The sequence below is a fragment of the Glossina fuscipes genome, unplaced genomic scaffold (assembly GCF_014805625.2).
Source record: "Glossina fuscipes isolate IAEA_lab_2018 unplaced genomic scaffold, Yale_Gfus_2 2, whole genome shotgun sequence".
In the NCBI taxonomy this organism is placed as follows: Eukaryota; Metazoa; Arthropoda; class Insecta; order Diptera; family Glossinidae; genus Glossina; species Glossina fuscipes.
The window spans coordinates 12,402,472-12,428,079 of NW_023998416.1; the positions used below are offsets into that span (position 1 = coordinate 12,402,472).

Consider the following 25,608-nt stretch of genomic DNA (forward strand, 5'->3'; position numbering starts at 1 on the left):
ATGCTGATGCTGATGCTGTTGCATCGTTATCTTCATTACATCAATACATACACATCTTGTAGAGTTTTTTTATATACTTACGTAGATAAATATGACATATATATATATATATATAGAAATATTTTTTTTTCAATGTTGCATCATTTGCAAAGAGAAAAATTTATTAAAAAACGTAAACTATGATAAAAGGATATTCCTAAGTCGTAAAATGCTATTTAGCAAACAAATGTTGCATAAATGGTTTACGTTTGTCATATGATTAAAAACGAACAAACATGCAATGAGACGTATATGCAACAAAAGCTAAGTTCCTAAGCAAGCAAGAAAGAACAAAAGAAATTGTAAGCCTTAAGAATATAAAATATTTTAAAGCGTATGAAAAATGTTTCTTATTGAAAAAGAAAAACCTGCTCATGGATTCGCAGATGAACTATTTCATTAGTACGAAATTCCTTTGCTATGTATATCGATATTTATCTAACCCTATCGGGTTTGCTTTTTCTGCTCCCATTACAGGTGTCATAAATTGTAGCGAAATGTCTCAGACTTAATCTTAACTACCCGTTAAAAATGCAATGAAGAACTGGAATTTCTCACCAAATGCAGTCCGTTTATAACCGAATTTCCAATTTCAAAGTAGTGTATATGTCATAGCTATTTCTAATTCAAACAAAAGTTTTTATTACTTTAATAACTAAATATCACTGTGATATCGCTGGTATCTGAAAGTAGCCACCCGGCGGGTAATGTCGTGTGTGATAAGAGAATATGGTGTTTTTGTTCAGTTCAATTAACTCGACATTTTATTTTATACTAATCGATTCTTTTAAACTTATTTAACAGAATATGTCCATCTGTCCGCATATTTTCGCGTAAAAATTATAAGAATTTTCAAGACATTTTGATGAAATTTAACATTGATATGACATTGAAATGTGGATTAATTAGACTGCATCGATATTATCGTCATTTTCCACACAATTCCATATTTGGAATATATCGCTATGTGAAACAAAGTTGCGAGAAATGAAATTTGCGAAAAAAAAAACATTTAACGTTTCGATTGGGCGGGACTAGTTTATATATACCCTTTTAAGGAAGAAAAACAAGCAAAAAAATTTATGTTCGACTGAGGCCGAATCTTTTATAGCCACCAGCGTTAATTGTATCGTTGCAATACCAATTTTATCGTAAATAATATATGTTGTGTGTGATCGTCTGTTTTCAATTTTTGCTATAAAACATGTAAACAGTGTGCAATGCTTCTTCCACTGTAACTTATCAATAATGAGTAAAAAAAATGTGATAAACTACAGCAATTAAATTTTGGTATTTCATAAGAACGAGCGGACATGTTCACTTTTTTCTAATAAAAGACAAACCGTGCAAACAATCTACAGAATAAGTTCTTGTTAACCCCATGAGCAATAGGTGGAAGAAACAAAGCTTTGATTCTTTAGAACTTTATGTTAACTTGGCCGATGTTTTCCATAAAGAGTAAAGTCCTCTGTAAATTAATTTTAGAAAATTTTACTTTTCCCAGGTTTGATAATTTGTGAGTAATGTGTCGACTTTTACTTAGAGAAACAGAGGTTCTTCCAGTTTACGCTTTACCGTGGGCGTATCCTTTGATCGATTCACTTGTGTGCAAGAATTCCCAATGTTTCCGGCGAAGTTGCATTTGATACCGTAATTTTTCCGATCAGTAAAGTAGCAAAAAATAAATCCATGCAGGCGCAAAGATCAGCAAACAGACAGACATGGCTGCCTCGATTCAGCATTTGGCGCTAATCAAGAATATTTCATAGGGTCTCTGAAGCTTCTTTCTGGGTGCATTACGACAAAATGAGAGCACCGCAATCTTTCGGTGGTGGGTATAAAAGTTTAACCCTTACATAGTGACGAAAATTGATGAAGTGTTATTTTAGCTGAAGAGTTGTAGGTAGGGTATTTAATTGTCGTCTTAGCCATATCGTGATGCTTTAACTTGTTCTTAATCTATTATTTGGGAATTTTGCTGGTGCTCAAAAAAGGCATGTTTAATCCGAATACATTAATCGGCATCAGACACAATGCAACCTTGACCACAAAACGGAAAATAGAAGAGAACAGAAAGGAAAAAAGTAAAACGAAAAAAACAAAAAAATGTTTTTTTTTCTCGAATGAACAGATGCCGGCGTTGATGATGTTGAGATTTCAAAGACTATGCTCTCAAGTCCGGGAAAATGCGCTAACATGTGCAAAAGTATGAAGATGAGACGACGCCACCAACATTAGTTCGAACGCACAGCATCAAATAAACCTTAAATTAAAAACCTGCGATCATCCTCGATTTTTGTTTTCTTCTTTTCGTTGTATTTTTGCTTTCCTTTCCTGCATATGTTTTTATGCATTTAATGAGAACATCAGCTGCACACAAAACTAATTTATGAAATGTTCAAATGAAAAGATAACAAATGCAATATAAGTTGTGAGAAATACTTGGTAAAGTTATTTATTCCGTTTGTTTTATTTTATTTATTTTATTATTATAATTATTATTAGTATTTCTCTTTTTTTTTATTGCATTTGAGGTAAATAAATAAGAAAGATACATATTGGAACAGGCAGGGAAAACGTATTAAACTTTTATTTATTTTTACAAATTTTTGCACACACACTCTTTGCAACTTGCTGTTGCATTTTTAAATATTTACTTTTAGTTACACGTATTTTCACTATTTATTTATATTTTTATTTCTCGTTTTTTGCTTCTCTCCGAGTTTTTCTCTGTTGTTTTTGTTTCGTACTGGGAAATATGCATTTAAGGCTTTATTTTGGCAGTTCATGTATAGGCCCGTTTATGCGAAAGATAGAGTAAGAGAGAGAGAGAGAGAGAGAGGGAGAGAAAGAGAGAGCGAAAGAATTGCATACTTTTTGGCACTTTGCCAGCATATTATCCATAAACAAGAGACAATTGTATGTATGGCATTTATAGCTTGATACGTTGACTACGACAACTGCAATGATTACTGCTGTTACTTTTGCCTTTATATGACAGTTGGTATGCTGCTGGAATGCATTTGTATAACGTGTACGTGTATATATGTGTGTGTTTGCGTGTTGGTTAGATCTATTCAATTCGACCAAAAAATCATTGAAGTGAAATCATATGGTGCGCATGCAGTAAATGTGTTTGCGATGGTGTTAGTAATAGTAGTAGTAGTGGCAATAACTGGGCATTTTTATGCTATAACGCTCGGCTGTCAGTAAATGTACGACGTCATGTCAGTCAACAAGTCATATGTGTATTCCTAAACCCTATGTGCAGTCGGCTCTAATGCTCAAGCCATGCATAGAAAAGCGGACAAATATCTATACATATATACATATATATATATATATATATGTATACATAAATGTGCAAATATATATATATATATATATAAAAGTCGGAAGTGCAAAGCAATAACTGCAACTGTAACCGTAACAAAAGTCAGACAGAGTTAAGTGCGCCTAATAATGTGCGTCAAGTTTTTGTGTCCAGTACGCATACACATGTATACACATGTACATAAATACACCCATTTCAAACGTCCAACATTCAACTGGCAAATAAAAATTGCTGTCGTTCATTTTATCAAAGGTTTTATAACACACATTCATAGCATATGTGCTAGTTTTTTAGCTCATTCTGAAAATTTATGTTGTTTGACTGTTAAAAAAAATGTGTACAATTTTCAGTTTATCATTTTAATAAATTAAAAATAAAAAAGAATTTTTTATTTTCTCTTTGTATGAAAATGCTACGCTTTGTATATTGTAAATCATCCTGAAAATATGTTATCTGTGCAATAGCAATGAAAGAAAAATGTAATCCTCTTACAGTATTAATATTGTCGGCTACTGATTTTTACCCTTTTAAAAGTTGGCTAATTATCTCTTTATCTCTTTATGGCTAGTTAGTAATTTCTTTATATAGAAAAAAAAAAAAAAATAAATAAAATTTTTATACCTCTATTTAAGAATTTATTTGTTTATAAAATATTGAAACAAAAAAAAAAAAAACAAAAAAAAAACAATTTTTTTGTATCTAACTTTATTTGAGTTTTTCTTTTCTTTTTTATGTTCTTCCTTGTCGTTGTTGATGTTTTTTGTTATCTAAACCATATCTTAGCAAATTTTCTTTTTTCCTTTTTTTTGTTGTATTCACCGTTCATTATCCTGTTTCGTGTTCTTTTTAAGCTAACTGACTTAAAAATTTTTGCGGTTATTTGTCTTGTTTGCTAAGCAGTTTACTTGCGCGATTTCGTTTTAACACCAAGCCATTCATACTTACTTTGTTGCATTAAAGCAAGGTAACAAAAGAAAAAAAACTGATTATTTATAAGTGTTTTAAGCATAAGAACAAATTTCGACTTATCGGAATAAAAAGTATAACATAAGAAAAGTTTAATATAATCTAAAGAAGACAGTTCAGCGCTTTGCTAACTAAAACCTAAGTAATATGTCCCAGAATTTGTTTATAGCAAAGAAAAAAAAAGGACCTTGCGAAGTTTTATTCATCCAAAAGGTCACGAAAACATATGTGTTTGACGAATGAAAAAATGGAATTTCGTTTTCAGTTTTAATAGTATTTCGATCAAAGTATTCAAAAAGGTACCACATTTGATTTGAGTTGTCATGAAAATTACTCGATTTTCTATTCAGCTGATTTACCAGAAATTTTGCGGAAAAATGGATCAACACAAAGAAGTGTGTGAAGAAAACCACTTACCATCTTTTTTAGAAGAGCTCTGTAAACGCCCTAACAAGGCTCTTTTAGTTGGGTAGGTTGGATGTCCAAATCAGGAAACGCAAAATGTTTTAGTGGACTCCTAATGAATCTCTATAATAATAACCTTTATACAAGGTAACAAACAAATTTAATTTCAGATTTCCAGAACTACTATGGGAAAATAGTCAAATTCGAGATGATGGTGCAGCCAAACCAAAAAAGTGCAACGATAATCCCGTATATCACCTGATTCTATATAGACCTGTTCAAGAAACTGAACGCACTTAAATTCTGTTTTTAGGAACCATTTTTACCATTCTTTTAAAGTTTGGTAGTTCACGTCTATATAAAACTATCCAAATTTGAGAGTCTAGAAGAAGATGAAGAAGAAGACGAGAGCGCTAAAAACTTTTATCCCGGCTAGAGCAATAAATGGCTTTACTTACTTCTTTCACGCATGCACATATGATGGTGTATATGTCTGCGACGAAACTGAAACACTTTCCACTTTCGTCCGTTGCTTGACAAGTGCTTGCACAAAGATTGCACTAACACATATGATATGTCTAACAAATATGCAACGTACTCGTCATTAGCACAGAAAAAACAATAGAAATTTGCTTCCAACGGATTCAAATTCGTTTTTTCACTGTTAATGATGTAAATGATGATATTTGTTAGACATTAGACTGAAACATGAAATATAGACAAATTGTAAGGTTTGCATACTAAACTGCAGGCGGCTTTTCGCAAAGCAATGGCCGTTGGCAAAATTTAAAAAAATTTTGCTTTATTCTTAATTCGTATTTGTCAAGGGGTTATTAAATATGGAAATTTTTCGTTTTCCAAACGTATATAAATTTATTTTTCTATTGTAACCGTTTTGAGTACAATGTCTGTTTTGAGTACAATATATATATATATATATATATATGTGTATATATAAAAACTTTAAACTAGAAAATTTATGGGATAAGCCTGCAATCTTCAATAACACATAAATGACATAACAAAATATTATTTATATTTGCTATCTGGTCTTTATTTTTTCATGCATGTAATACATGTTTATATGTGCGCCGTAGAGCTTATGTTAACGAACGCTGGACCCTCGTTACTTTGCAAATGTTTGATAAAATGTGAAGTCATATTAAGAAACCATTAGCAGAATTATTGCTCATACAAATAGTGATGAATAAAATTTCAGATTTCAGCATAATATAAACACATTAAACAAATAAATAAATATAAAATAAAGAGCTTTTGTTTTCCGATAACAAAAAAAAAAAAGAAAAATACTTTACTTAACAAATGCAATTTTTTGCTTTGTTTGACATTTTCTTAGGTCGCACGCGGCATCTTCTGCACATTGTTGCGTTGAACCATGAACCATGTAATGTATGCATGTCTCTCTTTTCGCTCTCTCTTTATATTTAACACATGCTGACATATATATATGTACGAAAAAAATCACCAAAAAATTTTGATCTTTGCAAGAGCAATACAACACAACGTATACGTCATTTATAGAAAAAAAAAACGAATTTGAATTCGCCAAGAACAAAGTTCAATTTGTATTTTCCTGTTAACGTTGTTACTAAAACACGTGTTCGTTTGTTAAGTATATAATTTTTGAAAAATTCATTAACATTAATTCTCGAAAGAAAAGCTGGCTTTTTTTATTCATTCAAAAGGTCTTTTATATAGATTCGCATTACGTAGGGGAATACAGGCCGCATTTTCTAGTTTCGCCGCGCTAGAGTCTCAAATCTGAGTGTTTTTCCATATCTTTTCTTCGCCAACTTACCAACCTGCAGAAAAATTGGTAAAAACTGTTCCTATTCGCAGAATTTGAATTTTTTCAGTTGGTTTGAAAGGTATTTTCCTACAGATTCATGAACAGAATCCAACTATACCTTAATTCTGAATATTTGACATCGATTTTTTGCGCTGTTAGCAGGGTTTCTATGAAGGGAAATGGTAGGCGTCTTTGCTAGTTCGATTGGAATGTATTCTAGGGCAGCGTAGGGTATTTAGAACCGAGGCCCACTATAGTGTTCTTAGTTGTTTTTCTTTTCAAATCATTCCGGATGCTTATTACGTTTGCGCATATTTATATGTTGACCTTCGATTTTCATTATTGCCTTTTTAAGATGTCTGGTCATTTCTTCATTTCATTTGAGAAACCACATTTTAACGTCGTTTGAAAATTATTCAGATCCTGACGCTGCTTGGCATCGACATAAACGCTTCGATATCTTTGTAAATTAATGCCTACGCTATGCGATATGAGCCTACACAGAAAACTTACCAATTACCTACTATCGACTAATAAATCAATGTTCGCGGGATCAAATCTTAATGTGGTAGAGTTTACTTTGATCATAGTTATAATGAATGCTCTGTCGGGAAAGGCGTAACATTTACTGATTTGGCACAAGCCCACTAAGCTGTGACCGCTTCTCTATCTCTTCCCTCTCCGTGGTTGGTCATTTGTAAAAAAAAAAGGTGGATACAAGTTTATTCTGAAAGGAACGTTGCAAGGTGCTGTATGCCATATTTAACTAAGCGTCTATTTAAAATGAAGTCATAAACATTTATTTATGAAAATAAGCCAAGGGATTTTACATTTCATGAAAAACAAATTTAAAGCCTAATTTCCATTATTAGACTTTTATCTTGACTCGGAAAAATTAGAGAAAAAGAAAACATGAATAAAAATAAACATTGTATAAAAAATATGATTCGAAAAAAAGTGCAGGCGGACTCAATTAAAATAAGTTTCCTCTTCCTATTTTTTACTATATTTTCTATGCTATTGTGTACACAAAATTTCTCGGTGGCTTTGGCTGTCTTTTTCCAGCAATTAGATGTGGTTTAAGACGAATGCTTTCACCCCTAACATATGTGCACGCTCTCACTCGTAGCAAGTGTATATCATAAACGATAAAGTAAAATATTATAATTAAAATTAAAAAAAAAAATAAAAGGACAAGAGTCACATATCATATCATTTTTTAAATAATTGTAGATCCATTTTATTCGCTCTTTAATTAAGGTCACCAATCAAGTATCCGCATAAGTACTCGAGAAGGTAAGAAACGCGCGTTGTTATTGTGAATGTTTAGTCGGTGAAGGCATGACAATTGCGAATTGGACGCACAGCCCCTAGTTTGCGGTTCCTACTTCCTCGCTTACCATCCCATATCTTGTGTTACGCGAATAGAAGACATCGCCTAAGTGATTGATTAAACAGAGAAAAAAAAAAAAAAGCAAAAAGATGTAAATTATTATAAAAATCTTTCATTTTAATCTAAATAATTTCTGCTTTTCACATTGAAGTCAATTGGGAAGTTTTAGGGTACAATTTGTGTAATGATTGTAACATATAGAATGATGAAATGAAGATACCTAACGATAGTGTACATAAGTAAAAAGGAATTAAAGCTTTAGAAATACAAAAACATAGCAATAAAACAGAGGACAATATTTAAATAGGGTAGAATTTTTCGGTAGGCAAATAAGGGAAGCCTGGGCAAGATACAAAATTTGAGATACAATAACAATATTTTGTCGCAAAAATTGAAAATGAAAAAGTTTTCGTTGAAATAAAACGAAACGTTATTGCGTTTTGTTGATTTTATTTCGCTTCATGAAATATTAAAAAAAAAAAAAAAAAAAAAAGGAAAGAACGGACGAAAGAAAGAAACAAAATATATATAAAACTTTTTTACATATTCGTTTGTTTCGGCAAGCAGGGAAGAAGCAGGTGGATTGGCAAATAGGCTAGAAACTTTTTCAACAATCTAAACATTACTCAACCAGGCAGCCAACAGCTTTTGCGTGCGTTTTGTATACAATAATAACGTGAATAACGTGAATGTTAAACCACGTGAATGTTAGACTACATTGCGGAGCGGGAAATGAAGGGAACACCGAAGAGCCGAGTTAGAATAATAGAAATTGTAGACAATTTTCAATGCACACAATTTTCTATGCGCTCGCTGTATTTGTATTAGTTTTCATTTTACATTTTAGTATATTTACCAAGTGAGCAGAAAAAAAAAAAAAAACATGAAAATAAAATAAATGGTTCAAATAGAATTTTAGTTTTCCCTCTTCACTCTTAGCTGCTTCTGATTTTTTTTTTTATTTTTTATTTTGACAAGCTCAAATATTCAAATATTCATTTGAGCATTTCCGCTTGCAGGAAATTGAATTGCACGAACACGCGAAATTACATCATTTTGAGCGAACGAACGATAAATGAATCTGAAAAAAAAAGAAAAAATAAAAAAATTGCTAAAAGCCCAAACCCAATCGAATTGTAAATGCTACTCGATAGATTACATTTTAGATGAAAAATTTTATTACAAACATACACATTATTTGTATTTGCAGGTATGTTCTTCAACTGTAATGGTAATGGTAGTACCATCCTCTAAATTGTGAGAAAAGAAAAAACGAAAAATGATTTTAAGGAAATCAGTTGAAATAATCAGTTGAATGAATATAATGAGTTACTGTGTTGGTGTTGTATGCTCAGAAAATATCTTCTTAGATGAAGTTAGGTTGACAACTACTAGACAAATTACGCAACCACCAGACCATTCAATAAGAAATGCCATAACCGAATTTAATGTCGCAACCTTATATATAACTGACGCTGTGACGAAATATTCGAATTTGACTAGCAAGGATACCTACCACTTCCTTTAACAGAGCTTTGCAAACACTTTAAGAGTGCTCCCCTAAACATTCAGAAATGAGACATAGTTTGATTCGTCCATATTGAAAAACGTTAAATATTTTTATGAACACCTCAAAGTGTTTCCAAATAGATTCACGTGGTATAGGTAAATGTATGCCACATTTTCTGGTTTGTTTGAGTATTTTCCCATATTTTTTTTTCGCTAACATACCAAACTGTAAAAAATGGTAAAAATAGTTCCAAAAACCAAATTTCAATTTTTTTAGCTTGCTTGAAAGGTACTTCTATTCATGACGTCTTTTAATATGGGCGGAGTATAGGCTTCCGAGTCCAACTATACCTTATTTCTGGAGTTGAAATAGACAAGCCTTTTTTTTTAAATTGTTTTTGTCATATTTGTACAGAGTATGTATATGCATATCTGTTGCAATTTATGAGTAGTTAGTAGAGAATGCCAAGCGAAGGTGCTTTAAGTCTATATTGTACTATGGGTGTGGCCGTTCGCCGATTTTATCAAATGCAGTCGCTTCAAGTTTCCGGCTTAAAACCTAAAAATCAATATTCTTCACAAGAACAATTATACGTGTTGGGAGACCACCAGCATTATTGTACACCCACAAGCCTTACGAAACGTAAGTTCAGTCAGTTGGGCTTTTTCCTAAGTTTTGAAAACTTAGTAGCCCTTTCAGTTTACGTAGTATTGTGGGTCTATCCTTCCATCGAAACCAAGAGAATGATTACCGTATGCACTTCACAGATGGGCATTCGGTCATGCTTAAATCGGAAGATTAGAGAATCGATGTCGATCAAGAGTACATATATTTTCTGAAGCTTTTTGAAGCTTGCTTCCGAGTCTTGCAAACATCCTGACGAAAAGGTATATCTGCACACCTTGATGGTGCTTATAAAAAAGACATTGATCACGTATGACATGGGGTACTATTTAGCCGTACAGCTCGCTTACTGTGATTAGGGCACTTAATAAAATCTTGTGCAAATCTAATGAAGTACATCGAGTTGGTGCAAGCTAAGATGAGTGGAACTTTCCGGCTAATTTTTAGATAAATTTTAGTCATCTTAAGGTTTTGCCCGAAAATGGGAAACAATGATTCGATGAAACTGAGCCTAAACGCGGAAAATGGAGACATTTATGTAAGCCATAACGCTTGACCCTGTAAATGATATTAAAGAGTTTTGCCATTTTTTACATAAGTAAGCATAGACGTAGCTATGAGAAGAGATAAAGTTGAAAAATGGTGTATTTGCTTAACATTCGTATACGATGCCAAAAGACTAGCTGAAAAAGGAAAGGAACAAAGCAGAGTTGCTAACATTAACATAAACATACTTATCTATAAGATTCTCGGTAAAAAGTGTTTGGTCAAGATTGGAAGAATGGGAAAAATTACTAAAACTTACAAACAGCAATTTTACTTTACTTCTTCTACATTGCTATGTTTATAAACTTTAGATATTTGTTTTAAATAAAAGTAAAAAAAAAAAAAAAAGAAATATAAAAACATTTCGAAAACCTAAAGTAAACATTAATTTCTGTCCGGCCCCATAAATACATTGCAACGATAATATTTCCCTTTGATCGAAATAAATACAACTTTAGTGTGTAATGGTAACCATTCAAGAAGATTTGTTTATGCCAACTTTTTTTGGGAAGTTTTTGCCTCCGCTTAATATTACGGTCTTTTACATGCAGTGCATGCGAGTGTATGTCAGCATATGGAAATGTTAAATTATATTTTGTTTACACGGCATGTCAGCCATGTCAGAATGTGTTGTTGTTCTCCGTAAACAAGACTGTGTATATTTGTTATACCATCAGCATCATTTGTATAAAAAATAAATTTCATTTAAAACGGAAAAATTTAGGGAAGATAGTGGGATAGCACCAGATTAATATTTTCATATGAAGCGTTTTTCTCATTGTAATTAAATTCAATAAAAATTCTGTTTTTCCTTCGGCAATATATGCATTGAAAAATAATATTGAAATCCAATAAAATTTGAAAATTCATCATGTAAAGGCATAATTTTTTTAATTATTGGCGAGCGTGTAGATTGAAAGTGGTCCGATCCGAACCAATTTCAGTAGGGTTCATCCTTGGGCCAAAGCTTATAAAAACTTAATCAAAATATGTCAATAATTGCAGCTTTTAGGCTAAACAAAAAGAAGTAAGACGGACAGACAAGCCTAAATCGATCCTTGTTCCACAAGCGCGATCGGGTATAGCAAAGAAGATACTACTGAAATACTATCCCTTTGGCTAATGATTAGAATAATTCATTAACTTTGAAAGCGAAGTCGGATAACTTAAGTGCAAGACTACAACTTTTTCAACTTTAATTTTTTTCAGTCAGCACTAACAACACTATTGGATAATAAACTTATACTATCTAACATTAGAAGCTATAAAAATATATGTTTATTAACACTTACGACTATTTTGAAATTTTTAGAACTGCAAACCCCCCATAAATAACTCGAAATAACAAAAAATAGACTTGCCATACTTTCAAGATGAACCACTCATATTACCTCGAAAATACGTTTTGCAAATTCATATATAAATCTTGTTCTGTGTGTGATTTCCTTTTTTTAAATTATTTCAAATCAGAAAAATTCATCTCAAAAGCAGTTTTAGAAAAAAGATCATCAAAAGAAAATTAAATTCTATTAATTAGAAAATAAAATTTGTATAATTTTTTAAAAGAAAAAAAAAACCGAATAAAAAGCTTCTTCTTCACATTTTGAATGCAGGCGTTGAATATGGGTTTCATAAGACATAAGCAAACCTTGTATGTTTTCACAAAGCACTAGTAATTAACCCAATTATAGAATGATAATTGGCTTTCTAAAATCTGCTACCTATGCTTAATAAGAGGCGCACTGGTATACAAATTACAATATATGTTGTTATTTTATTTTATAACTATGTTAACTCTGACATGCATTTAAGTATGGTAAAGTCTTCTTAGAATTTTACCCAATGTTAATAATAATGTATACGTAGACGTTAAAGACTTTTCAGCAGGTTTTCAATCCAGCAAATTTTCATTTTATTCATTTAATATAATTTCTGGTCTCCTTTCTTTCTAAATTATATATTATTAGATCGATTGCATAATTTATTATGCAATTATGCTTTTCACAAAACGTAATTGTAGCTGTTGTTGTTCTTGTTACTGTTGTTGTTTTTCTTGCGACTACGTAATGTTTGTTGTGTCTTCCGTACAATAACACGTTTTTCCCTCTCTCTCCGCTTGCAAGGTCTGCTGCACATACGTAGGTCGTGACTTCATTTAGCTTAAACATAATTGTGCAAACAAACGGAAGTAGTTTAAAGTAACCCTTTAGAGAGTTAAAACACACCTCAATTTATAATTTCCGTTTTCGTTTAGTGTTACAACGTTTGCCTGACAGATAAATTTTTGTGAATAAGTAAAGATCTTGAAATGGTTACTGAAAATATATGCGAGTAGAAAAGATAGGTATATCTTTCTTACTCTTCACCTACAAGAACGTATCAATTCTGAATTAAACTTGTTTACACCTATGCCCGAGAATTGTGGCAAAACGTTTCTAACAATCAGAAGACAATCTTTAAGTATATATACCCGTGGCCGGTATCAAAGTACTAATCGATCTAAGTATGTCTGTCTGTTCGCAAGACCGAATGTATTTGTCTACCACTAATTAAACAAAGCCTTGGTGTCAAATAAGGCAAAGACATGAAAAGTTGCCGGTTAGTATTGAAAATCAATCGATAGGACGAAAGACACGCCTACAACGTAAACTAACAACATCTCGGATTTCAAAAACAAAAAATTGTTTCTTTCACATCATTACTCATAGAATACAATGAATAAAGTAATAAAATTTTTCAAGTATAGTCTATGATAGAGGTATGGAAAATATCGGCCACGCCCAACTAATATTATAATAGAGTTTCAAAATTTAATATTTTTTCGTTTACTTTTTCTTCTTTTTTTTTTTTTTGATATAAAAGTGTTGGGTATTAAAGTGTTCTGCTACAACCGAAGACAATTTGCTTATCCTGTTTCTTTTAGAAATTAATTACTTAATTATTTTGAAGAGTAACAATTTGCTTTGACTAGCAAGTTTCAAATTAGAAAGAACAAATAATATTTACTGCAAAATTTATACAACGATAATGATGCGAAGTTAAAACCTGAATTTGATTGCAACATATTCACTTACTAATAGAGTTTTGTTAAAGCAAGTATAGTGCAAGGACAAGGCCCATTACTGAGTGCCGCACACACTTATCCGTATAAAGACTTTTCAACATAACAATAAGCTTTGGCAGCGGACGAGAAAGTGATCAGACCTGACATGATTTCCAAATCGGGTTACCAAGGTTAGATTCGGACTGAAGTTTACTCCCGTCCTTCCGCATAGATCCGCGCAACTTAATACACCCTTGTCGAATAAGTGGTCTAGGGTATAATCAAAACTGTTTTCTTACCTTCGTATATATCGGAGAACAACATATTAGATTTGCAACGCAAGTTGGTCGCAGCTATAGTGAGCGCTCGGTTATCGTTTGGTTACACATCCACCAGGCTATGCCTTCTCAATAGCGTTTTGTGTCTGGGCCAAAGCACATCGTTGTACCAAATAGACGTACAATCAAGATCGGTATAATAATCTCGCTAGAGTAGGTGTTTCACAAACCTGATATACCCTTGTACCACAAATGGTATAGAATATAACTAGAGCTACCTAGTATTCGTATTGATCCTTTTGAGCTTTCGTGCTAAAATGAAATGGTTATAAGGCAAGTAATGTTCCAAAATTTATCAAAGACCTTTAGTTGTATTAAAAGAGCTTTAAATACAAAATGGATTACTTCGATCTGCTATTTTCTGAAATTGCCATTATCGCAAGAATAAGGACAGGAAAGTGAAATTGTACACAAATATTGGGAACCGAAATGGATGCCATCTGCCCGTAGGCGTATCCACAATCGACAAGAAACGAAAACAAGTAAGGAAGTTGTATTCGGTTGGGGCCGAATCTCACATACCCGCCATTATGTTTTACGGATTCTACTCTTCACTTCGGTACTTTTGTTTAGTGACCACATCGCTGGTATTATTAAGAAAACATTTGTGGCGGTGTCTACCATATTCATTTTAAAATTAACCTATTTTCGGAGAGATAATATATCTTTATTTGAGAAGTGTGCGAAATGGTTTTAAACATTCTGTGTTGTTTGCCTTACGATAAATAAGCAAAAAACCTCAAAAAAGCGAAAAAAATAAAATCTAATTATTCATAACTTTGTGTCGGTATGGTCGATTGATTAAATTTTTGGAACTGAAGAGTGAACGTTTTTCCTATAATAAAAATGGAAAATTTCAGGTTTCCAATTTTAATAAAATCCGACTGACGAGCAAAAATCCAAAAATTTTTGTTAAAAAAACTGAGCTGCGTTCAGTTTACGCTCCACTAGTCGCTTCTGCTCTGACCAATTTTGCCCATTGTCAATAACAAACTGCGCGCAGAAACTTTCAATGTCTCTACCTAATTGAAAGACGATATCTTCATTTTTGCGACCAGCAGAGTGCGAACAACACGCACGACGCAGACACACAGAAGCACAGACGGACAGATATGGCTAAATCAACTCAGAATTTCACGCTGATCAAGAATATATACCTTACAGGGTTTCGGAAGCTCCTTTTTGGATGTTATCTACATTATGGAAGAAAACAAAATGAGTTTACCCCCATCTTACAGTGGTGGATATAAGAATCTTAAAGTTCATAAGTTTTTATCTCGTGAAGATATTTCAGAAAAACTGCTACTGAGACGCTTATATTAAGTGTGTACTCCGTATCACACAACTGGTGTGAATCTGTAAAGTGTGAAGTTGTGAACAGATTTAGTCTTGAAGTCGAGATCTTCTCGCATTTCTTTTGATTTAGTACCAAAGAATTGACTGAAGACCATCTAATTAAATTATTTAAATAAAGATGGACAGACAAGCTTTTGAATCGGTCTACCTCAAATAATTTCAAGTGTTATCCATATTCGCAAAACTTAACATACTATATATTATATGTGTGTTTCGAAAGCTGTTAAAATATATTAAAAATACTTCACGAAAGAAACACTTCAATATATGTGCAACGTTGCCGATCCGATTTCAGATGTTTAAAGCAAGCTAAGAAATAACGTTGTTAAGTTTTAGTTTTCTGTTAAAATTTTGAAGATCGTAAGGCCTTTAATATCTGCTATCGGGTCAGTAAACGTGCTGAGATGGAGGCTACGAAGGATGTATCAAGTTTTTTTAGAGAGCAGAAATTGTAGCTGACTAATTATGGTTTTCCAACTTAACCAATCGAACTAACTGTGTTTTGTATTTAACACAAGCATATTTTTCACAAGTTGTTAATGTGCCGCTTCATCTACTTCTCCACTATTCAGAGCGCTATTCCACCACAACTTCATACAGATTTCCATTTCACCTCCTTTAAGGCACATATGCAATCATATTTCTATCATCTGAACCATTCACTTATTTGCACCGATCTGACAGTAATCCTTTTTCAATCCTTCCTCCTTGTACTCAACTGCTTCTGGGTTATAGCAGTTCATAATTAGTAGGCTGCATAAAAGACACAGAGCATTTAGAATAGCGCATATTAAGCATAGATAAAATAAATCTCTCGGTATTAAATTTTCAAGATTATTGACTAATTCAAGTTAAGAGTAGAAAAGTTTAGCTTATAATCATTTCTGTTAAGAAGAACACGAAGAATTTTTACGCGCGAATAAATTTTTCATAAAACACGCTATGCAGTAACAGTTTTAGCTATAACAAGAAGCATAATAAGCCGTCTTCCTGATCATTAGTGGCAACAAGAATGAATGGCAAAACCGTTTGCTGCATGTATATGAAAATTGCGTACGACTATTGTTTTTATGTAAATTTGTTTTTTTGGCTGCTTGGCTGATTCTACATATATGCATGGATGTGCATGTCACCATTTAACATAAATTGTTGCCAACTTGTCACAAATTAAAGATATTCATGTTTGTAGATATATACGCAGTCAAATACACACACACACACACACACACACACACACACATTTTCAAATACAAGCGTTTAAATGATTTTATAACATGAAATAACAAAAGGTGTTGACAACTCAAAACAATATAACAAAAATAAACGTCTCATGCTCATGAAGGCAATGATGACTGACGGAGACGTTGACTATGACGACGATGGCACATGCATGCACGCATGCATGCATGCCTGCTTGCATTTGTGGGATTTTAGTATTGCCATGAAAATCAGCCAACAGACATATAACTGAAAGACGGTTTTAATAACAGCTTTCGTGTATCATTTCAACCGCTGTCTAATGTTCGTCTTGTGCGCTTGTGTTTCTCGATTGAACTTGCCTTTTATGCTTTAGATTGTAAGCACAAGTAACATAAATTGAGAATTGTCAACTTGAATTGGCGTTGTGAAGCAGTCGTCGTCGTCGTCGTCGTCGTCGTCGTCATCGTATTGTACGCGTTGTTGGTGTTGCTTGTTAGTAACGTTTAAGGCGTTATTTGCGTGGGGAGAGCTTAATTCTTCTAATGGCTTGGCAGTTATAACAATGTGGGTTTTTCTTCGGTGCGGCTTGGTTTTGAGGTTGGAATTAAAATAAGTTTTGATTTGCATGAAAATGCAAATATTTGTTGAAATTTTTAACATTATTCGCACCCAAATTTCATTATAAAATATTTGAAAGGGTTTCTTAAAGAAAATTAGAAGCATTTTCCAATTAATTAGAATTTTTGCTTGCAAAAGACTTAAACTTAGTCTTTTACTTTTACATCAAAGACTTAAGTATCGCTTTTTAATTAATTGATAAAATTCAATATTTTTTGTCACGTTTTGTTACACTTTCAATTAAAAAATTATCATACATTTATATACATATATATATGTATATGTATACTGTTACATATATTGCTCATCTATTTCAAAACTTTTTTCTTAACATTTTTCTCTCGTCTAACAATAATGTTTGACAAACTTTTCAAGTTGCCTTTACGCTACCGCTACTTGGAATGAAAGCCTGCTACTGTTGTCGATTCTCTTACAACGCTACAACCGGTTTAGATAAAACAACTTCTCATGACGTCACAAAATAGTTTCTCAATTTATCATACTAAGTATCGATTTTTGATTCATTTTGATATTTACAGTGTGAGTTGGAAAACAATATCAACGCAGGCTCAAATCTCAGTACAATGGGGATTGCATGGCTGCAGTTACAGTATAACACAGACTTGGCAGGCAACCGTTAGGCAGCGCTCACTGCCTATCTTTTTCTCTTTCTTTTCTTGTTTCTGCTTATCACGGTGTTACTCAGGGGAATATCCCGTGAGTAACGGGGATTGAAAAAGGAAAAAAAAAAAAAAAAAGTCATGCTTCATGTGTAAAGTAGGGAAAATATTTCAATAGGCAGAGTATCTAAGTTTCGTTTTATATGACAGAAGATTTTCTATGTCTTTTCTGTACTCTTGTCCTGTATTTGCTACGGTTAGGTTGGGAAAAAATTTTCAATTAATTACAAAACTTCACCTTTATGAAATACTTGGCGAGTTTGTGAGTTTTTCATAGTTTATGCTTCCTTTTCAACCGAAAGGAGAAAGAAAAAGAATTTTTGTTTTATTAACAGTATTCCATAACGTTGTGTTGGTAATTGCGGTAACAATGAAAGTGCTGCAATTGGTTGCTTGGTTCCTGCTTTTTAGGAAACGTTACTTTTTCTTCATCTCTCATTTCTTTTTACACAATTCTGTACTCACCACCGTAGGCAACATTTATTTCTTTATATCGTATGCAACGCTTCATGTAATGTCACGGTTACTCATTTGCATCACTCACGATCTTATGTTGAAAATTGTATATATCTCCGCGATCGACGTAAACGGTTTAGCAAAATAAGTCCAAACTTAAATTTATTGCCGCGCATTCTAATATCCTTAAAGTCCTCTCCCAAGCTATACCTGGTCAATTTCCCTTTTTAACTAGTTGTACGCCCGTCTTGCTATATAATTTTATTTCAAATAATGTTTAAATCAAATTAGTTACATAATGTGTTGGATAAGAGAAAACAAAGTAAACCAATAACAACAACGTTTGCCAAGCGATAATAAAATATATTTGAAATAATAAGAAAAGATTAAAAATAAAAGAAATATTGGGGCATTAAGGATGAAATTTGTAGACAAGAGGTCATGTGCAATTTTAAGTTGTAAGAGTTTAATCTCTTATCTTCAAATTTCATCCTTGACGACCCAATAAAATTAATTTTAGAATTTTCTCAACAAAAAGTTTCATATCACTCAATAAGTTCGAAGGAAGCGCGGTCATCCCACAGGCCATTCCACGAGCTTATTTAGTGATGTTTTGGATGCAGATAGTACGAAATTTATTTAGAATAAAAACAAAAATTTTATGCGGCTTAAGACGATGTACTTCATTATGAACTGCACAATAGATCCGTTTTAAGATTGTATTTCTAATTCCGAAATGTTAGACATGTTTTTTAGTACAAAAGTTCACATTTCTCGATGTCAATATATTAAGGAACTACACCGAGGCAGAAAAATTTTGGGTAAAAAATTGTACTACATTTTCGCTTAAAGGAATTATTAAAGCTGGCCTGCACAGATCTATTAATTTCAGCTAAGCTAGAGGATCTAACATCCTTATAGTGTAAAATGATCAAATCGAAGTTCAATCACAATTCACGAAATCAATCTGTTTTAAGTGCTTGGATATAGTATTAAAAAAGTAAGGGAAAGATAAAAAATATAAAATAATTAGGTCCGTAGATGACTTGGTGTCAACGATTAGAAGAATTCCACAAAAGTGTTAAGTGCTCTTCATTTTAATCACCGCGAGTTTGTCGCAAATTTTACAGATGCAAGTTGGCAGTTTCATGATCTAGAGCACATACTCTCCGTCAGCCAAATGCAACAACAATTTGGTCTACTTTCACGTAATGCTATAAATTTGAAAATGGTTCTCGAAAAATGCTTGATCTTTACTATTTTATGAATATATCTTTAAAGAGGCGAAGCCACTGTTGATTCTTCAGAAAAAATATTTGTTATTATCGTCGAAGTAGATGCTTTGAAAGTTCGGGAATAACTTGAAAAAGTTGCTTATCTAAAGGAAATTTATCCTTGTTGTGGACTTTTTCTCCAAAAACGAAGAGAAAGTTGTCCGTCTCTTAAATAAATTCGTGCTGGGAAGTTATACGTTCATGTCATATCTGCTCATTTCCAATTTGTCTAATACGCTAACAGATAGCTATAGGAAGCATTTTGTTTACTTAGCAGCATCTTCAAGCAGAAATACCTTAGTATAGTTTGCATTATGACGACTTAAAAGTTTGAGATGAGGATTTTGATGTCCCTTACAAATTCAGCTATCGAGTTCTTTTCCCTGTCACTTCATAATTGCGTAAAGAGTAAGAGACGTGATTCCATTTTTGGAAAATGTATCAAAATCACTACGACAAAAAACAAGTAAAAGCACTATAGCCCTGCAACACCCTACAGTCATTTATATGATTTTTCAAAACAAGGCGTTATAAAGAAAGTGATCGAAACTGTTGTCCGATCTGAAACATTTTCATAAGCATTTGTTCTTGGGCTAATGTGTCAAATGTGATCAAATTATTGCAAAAATTTGCGATCTATAGAGTAAACACAAGAAAAGAAGACGGACAGATGGACACACATGTGTTAATGGGTCTGTAGCCGCTGTTCGTACGGCATTCTTTCCTTGTATTTTAAATGACTTTGCAGTTTTTTCAATAACTTTGAAAGGATCACTGTAAGCAATGTTTAATTGGACTTCAATGAAATGCATGATCACTTGATTTCTTAAGACTTGTGGAATATATAAATTGGAAAACGGTACACGATATATAACAATATATTACCGCATATTATGAGTAGTTCGTCGTAAAACTATGAGTACTTCTTCAATGCTTTTAGTTGTCTCCGCAAATGGTTTCGCACATGTGCTAGCCAGAGCCATTTAACGCTTTCGTGGCGACGTATCAGTGCCATATTTTATCCCACTCAACCGTTGTAAACCAATAAATGATTGCCGTATGTGGTCCACGTCAGTCGCTGTCACCGATGCATATAGATACTACACGTCACGGGAGAGTTAACATTTCTATGAAAATGATCGTGATCGTGATCGGTTCAATGACGTATTTGATATAAACAGGAAAGATTCACACTACAAGAGTATCGTTTTCCTATATCTTTACTTTGCAAGAATCCGGTTCCAAATGTATATTTTTTTCAAATATGATCTATTTTGTATATTTTTCAGATTTAATTTGCTGTTCTCAGCGTTGCTGTGGAAAATTTTTGACTTTATTAAAAAATAGAAAAACTACAACGTCGCCGTTCCCTGCGCGCGTATATTATAAAGAATAGAACAACGTATGCTACAGTAGACTCGCAAGCGTAGTGTATCGTATGCAGCCATTATTGCTTCTATTGCTTTTGTTGTAATATCTGTCTGCACGAAAGGATATTGTATTTAACCGCTCTCAAACAACCCGCTCGGCAATATTACATTATGCGGTAAGTTTTTGTTTATTTATCTTTTCACCATTTTTTCGTTTTTTTTTTTTTTTTGTTTTTTTGTATCCTTTTCCTGCTACAAGCACTTCATATTCTTTTTATTAAGTTTATTTAAAATAAACCTTTGATGGTGAATAAACAATAAAGCATTTTCAGCTACAAAAGTTTCAATTTTTGCATTTTTTTTTTCTTTCTTTTTGTACTTCTTAATTTACATGATTTAACTGAAATAATTCTTTTGAAAAAAAAGTAGCAGACATTGCAAAAACATAACAGAAATTTTATTAGAGGTTATTAACTCATTTTTATTTGAAAGCAGATTAGAATTTAAAAACTTGATAATAACGTACTACACAACAAGAGCAGTTACTTGGAATGAATTGCATACAGCTCTTCGGATGTGGAATAAAACAAAGCGTTTCATTCAACATGAAAGAATGATTTTAATGTCAGAAGATTTTCCTCCTTGCTTGTAAGGCAGAAAGAATCTGTTAATAATTAGGTTTGTTAACCAATGCTGACTTAGACCTTAGTTGACTTGTTACCTATAAATGAAATGTTGCTTTAAATTATGTTTAAAAATGCATTTTCTTGCAATATGGACAAAGTCACGCTAAACAAGGGGTTAGAATGGCACCTTGAATATCTGTGGTTTACTTAAGCAATTATAAGAAACTCGAATGTCCTCACTTGAAAATATTAGTTATGATTGCAGGTGCCCTCTATGTTGGACAATCCGGAAATTTTTTTAGGTCGTTTCCCGACACCAGATAGTTAGACAGATAATTAGGATTATTTATAAAAAACATTCAAAGTGATCGGTTATGTTATAGTAGCGAGACGTAAGTAAGACTTGGAAGACCATAGTAAACATGTAAGACGTGGTTTAACTTTCTATTTCAAAAAAGATGAAAGACCTGCAGAAGTGCATAGAGCAATGTTTGCTATATATGGGATTAACGCTGTACCAGAACGAACTTGTCAAAATTGGTTTGCGAAATATCGGCTTTGAAACTTTCAGTGAAAGCTTTACCGCGTTCTGGTAGGCCAACTTTGATTAAAGCTGATCGCTGCATAACGATTCGTGAGACTGCAGAATAACTTAATTTATGCATAACAAGTTCATGCCTTCTATAAAAAAAAATCATTTTATATTATAGTGAAAAACCACAAGTAATTTTCGGACTACCTAATAGAATTTTTTTAATAACAAAAAAATGCGTCAGTATATGCGCTTTCAAGAGTATGTATAGCGTACGTGCTCATAGTGAATGACCAGTAGTCAAAGGCGATTAGGCACACATCCACCATACTACGGCCATTTGTCGCATCTTTGTCGTGTTACACCTGTAGGAGACGTACCCCGTGAGGGGTTAGTCGCATTAATAAATAGGAAAAATGTTGATGAAATTAAAAGAAAGAATGGATCGTAATGAGGGAAGTTTTCCAAAGTTATTAGAAAGTCTTGTGAATAGCTCAGATCATTTAGACAAATGTGGCAGCAGGATAGGGGCTAGGGGCTAGGGATAGGGATAAGGGCTAGAAAACAACTCAAGAGTTTATCTAAAGAAAACAATTAATAGAAACACTCCATTCAATCTTTAACGCATAAAAGTATAATTAGTGGAAACTCTTTTATGCATTAGGAGCATCTTTGCAAGCCCGTTTTTATAGCTATACCTCCTAAATAAACCAAACTCAAAGGCCATCTTTACAAAAATGAAGACCTTTTATCCTCTTAGTATTAAACAATTATTTATTAATAGGTTCTGAGAAAGTTAAGTTAAAATATTTTCTTTTTTAGATTAATTATTTTATGTATTCAGTATAATTGCCTAATCCAATGCCTTATTGTTCAGATTGATATGAAATAATATTTAACTAAACAGATAAAGTTTTCTTTTTTTTTTTGTTTTTAAATACGTAAAAGTTTTATGTAATTTGTAGATATAATTTAATTTGTCATCAAAAATAAAATCAAAAACAGAAATAAATGTTTGTGAAAATCCACGTAATCAGCGCGATTCGTTTTCCACATTGAATCGCGCTATTTAGCTATTAATTAACCAAAACATGGAAATTGCAAAAAAATAGTCAATCTAGTGGAATATAAAAACTTGTTGATAATTAATCAAATGCACACAATAAATTAATTATCATTTTCGATTTAAAGACTAAAAAGTTTTGTTTTTTTGCAAAAACAAAAGCTCTCGCTTTTATACTCACCTCCCAAGGGTGAAGGTATAATCAACTTACCGAAAGGTTTCCAATGCGTAGAAGGCAACTTCAGAGATCTCATAAAATACTTAGATTCTTGAGCGATGTCAAATTCCTAACCGATGTAAGCATGTCCGTTTGCCTGGTCACAAACATGAATATATCGGTTGCAAATTTCGTGAAAACATGGGGAGATCATACACGTTGGTTGGTATTAGAAAATAGGTCAAAACGATGGTAGGAAACGCTCACAGAACTACGTAAGCTGAGAATACGTCTATTTTCAAAAGACTTGTCTCTTACATGGTATTGCTATCTGGCCTCCGAAGCCTCCTTCTTGAACTGCTGCAATCATTCTGACAAAATGAATACATCCTGATGCGTTAATGGTCGCTGTAGAAGGTGATGAAAAGCGATCGAAAGAGATCTTAACAGTTACCCTAACCCTTGGAGATTTCAGTTCTGAGACTTTATCTCTTCTCTTCGTCATACTTCCAGTTTGTCTGTTTTTCCTAATCGTTGCATTAATCGGTACCGCGTAAACCAATTTATACAGACTCTGCGAAGGGGTGAGGAAAACTTTGCATTGTGTTCTGCGCGAATATGCGGCCATCTGCGGAGTTAGATATTAAGTATTTGGCGAATGGAGCTACGCACAGAAGAAGTTGGTCCGATTCATAAAAACCCTAACAATGGACTTGGGCATTTTAGCCCCGATGGCCGTGATGCCCGCGATTGCTCACTACAATGCGATTATAACACATACACGCATTTATTATTGTGCTTTGCAAAGATTCCTTCAAAAAACTAGTTTTAATAACTGAACGAAGATGTACTCGTGTAACCCCTTGAAATTCATCATTCGCCACTTGCTTTCCTATGAGTTATAATGAACTCATTGTGCAAATAATTTTTCATATAATGGAAAGAAGCAAGCTTTTTTTTTTATTTTTTTATATTTTTTTTTGTTTTGTTTGTTATTATTTCGCATATATTCAATTATTACAAGAGTTATTAAAATTATTACAATTCTGTTCTCCATGGCAACATTATTACTATGTTTTATTTGCTATAATATGAGAATTATTCATGTTTGTGTGCACATATTGTTTTCTGCTGGTTTTGCTATTTTTAAAGGTTCATTAATTGTTTTAATTATAATATACAAATGCATCGAAGCATGTAGTGTAAAACAAAATAAGCAAAAACAACTATAAAAATTGAAAGCAATATAGATATATATAAATATATATATGTATATAGCAACATATATATCAACATATATAAATATAGATATATATATATATATATATATATATACATATATATATGACGCAACTTATTGTTTAATACAATATTACAATCATATCCATTATGTATAACATACATAACAAGTATATGTACATGCATATGCAAGTAATTGATGATGAAATATTAATGTTATAATTAAAAGGCATTATTACATGACAGGGAAAAACATTAAAGAGCATATCTTGATTTAATGAAAAGCTTATAAATATGGTGATGTAAAATTTACTTATTGAATATGTTCGCTAGACAATGGCAAATCCTCAAATTTCAAGATAATTTAATCTGCTACGTCGAAAATATCGACATCCATGTTGACAATCCATTGTACGAACTTATCAGAATTTTCTAAACATTAATTTACATTTCATAAAAGAACTTATAAACTAAATTATAGTAGTGTAGGCGCAAAACATTTTCACATGTATATAATAAATGAATTAACTCAGGATAATAGATATTGCTTGTTCAATTGTTGTTGTTTCAATTTATTATTTAAATTAAAAACTTTTAGTTTCTCTCAAATTTATTAATATAATATAATATTTAGGTATATACCTAAAACATGGGTTGAAAGACAACAACGTTATGCTTTAATGACTACAAAGTGTTATCAGAAAGTAAGCGCAAATAAGGCACACTTCTAATTAAGACGTGGATCAAATTTGTTTTTGCAACATTTTGTTTGGATCATGCGATTATTTGTAAAAAAAAAACATTATTTAAATCTTTTCCACGACAAATCTAACAAGGATACGTTTAGCATAATTTTTAATGACTTGTTTGCGCATAGCGGGCAATAGCTTGATTATAACTTGTCGAATGATTGTGTTCAAGACACCAAGAGTTTGAGGATTGTTCGCATAACTGTGATACTTTGCGCAACCTAACAAAAAGAATGTCTCACGTTGGGAAATCACAACATCCAGGGGGCTAGCTCAAATA

General features: G+C 32.5%; 1 long non-coding RNA gene across 2 annotated transcripts in view; it reads left to right on the plus strand.

Annotated features, from left to right (window-relative positions):
- Positions 1-25,608, plus strand: part of LOC119634223 — a 106,235-nt gene that overhangs the window by 15,543 nt on the left and 65,084 nt on the right. For both annotated transcript variants that reach the window (XR_005246939.1, XR_005246938.1), the window contains exon 2: positions 20,882-21,138. This is a non-coding gene — a long non-coding RNA (uncharacterized LOC119634223). The remainder of the gene's footprint in view (positions 1-20,881; positions 21,139-25,608) is intronic.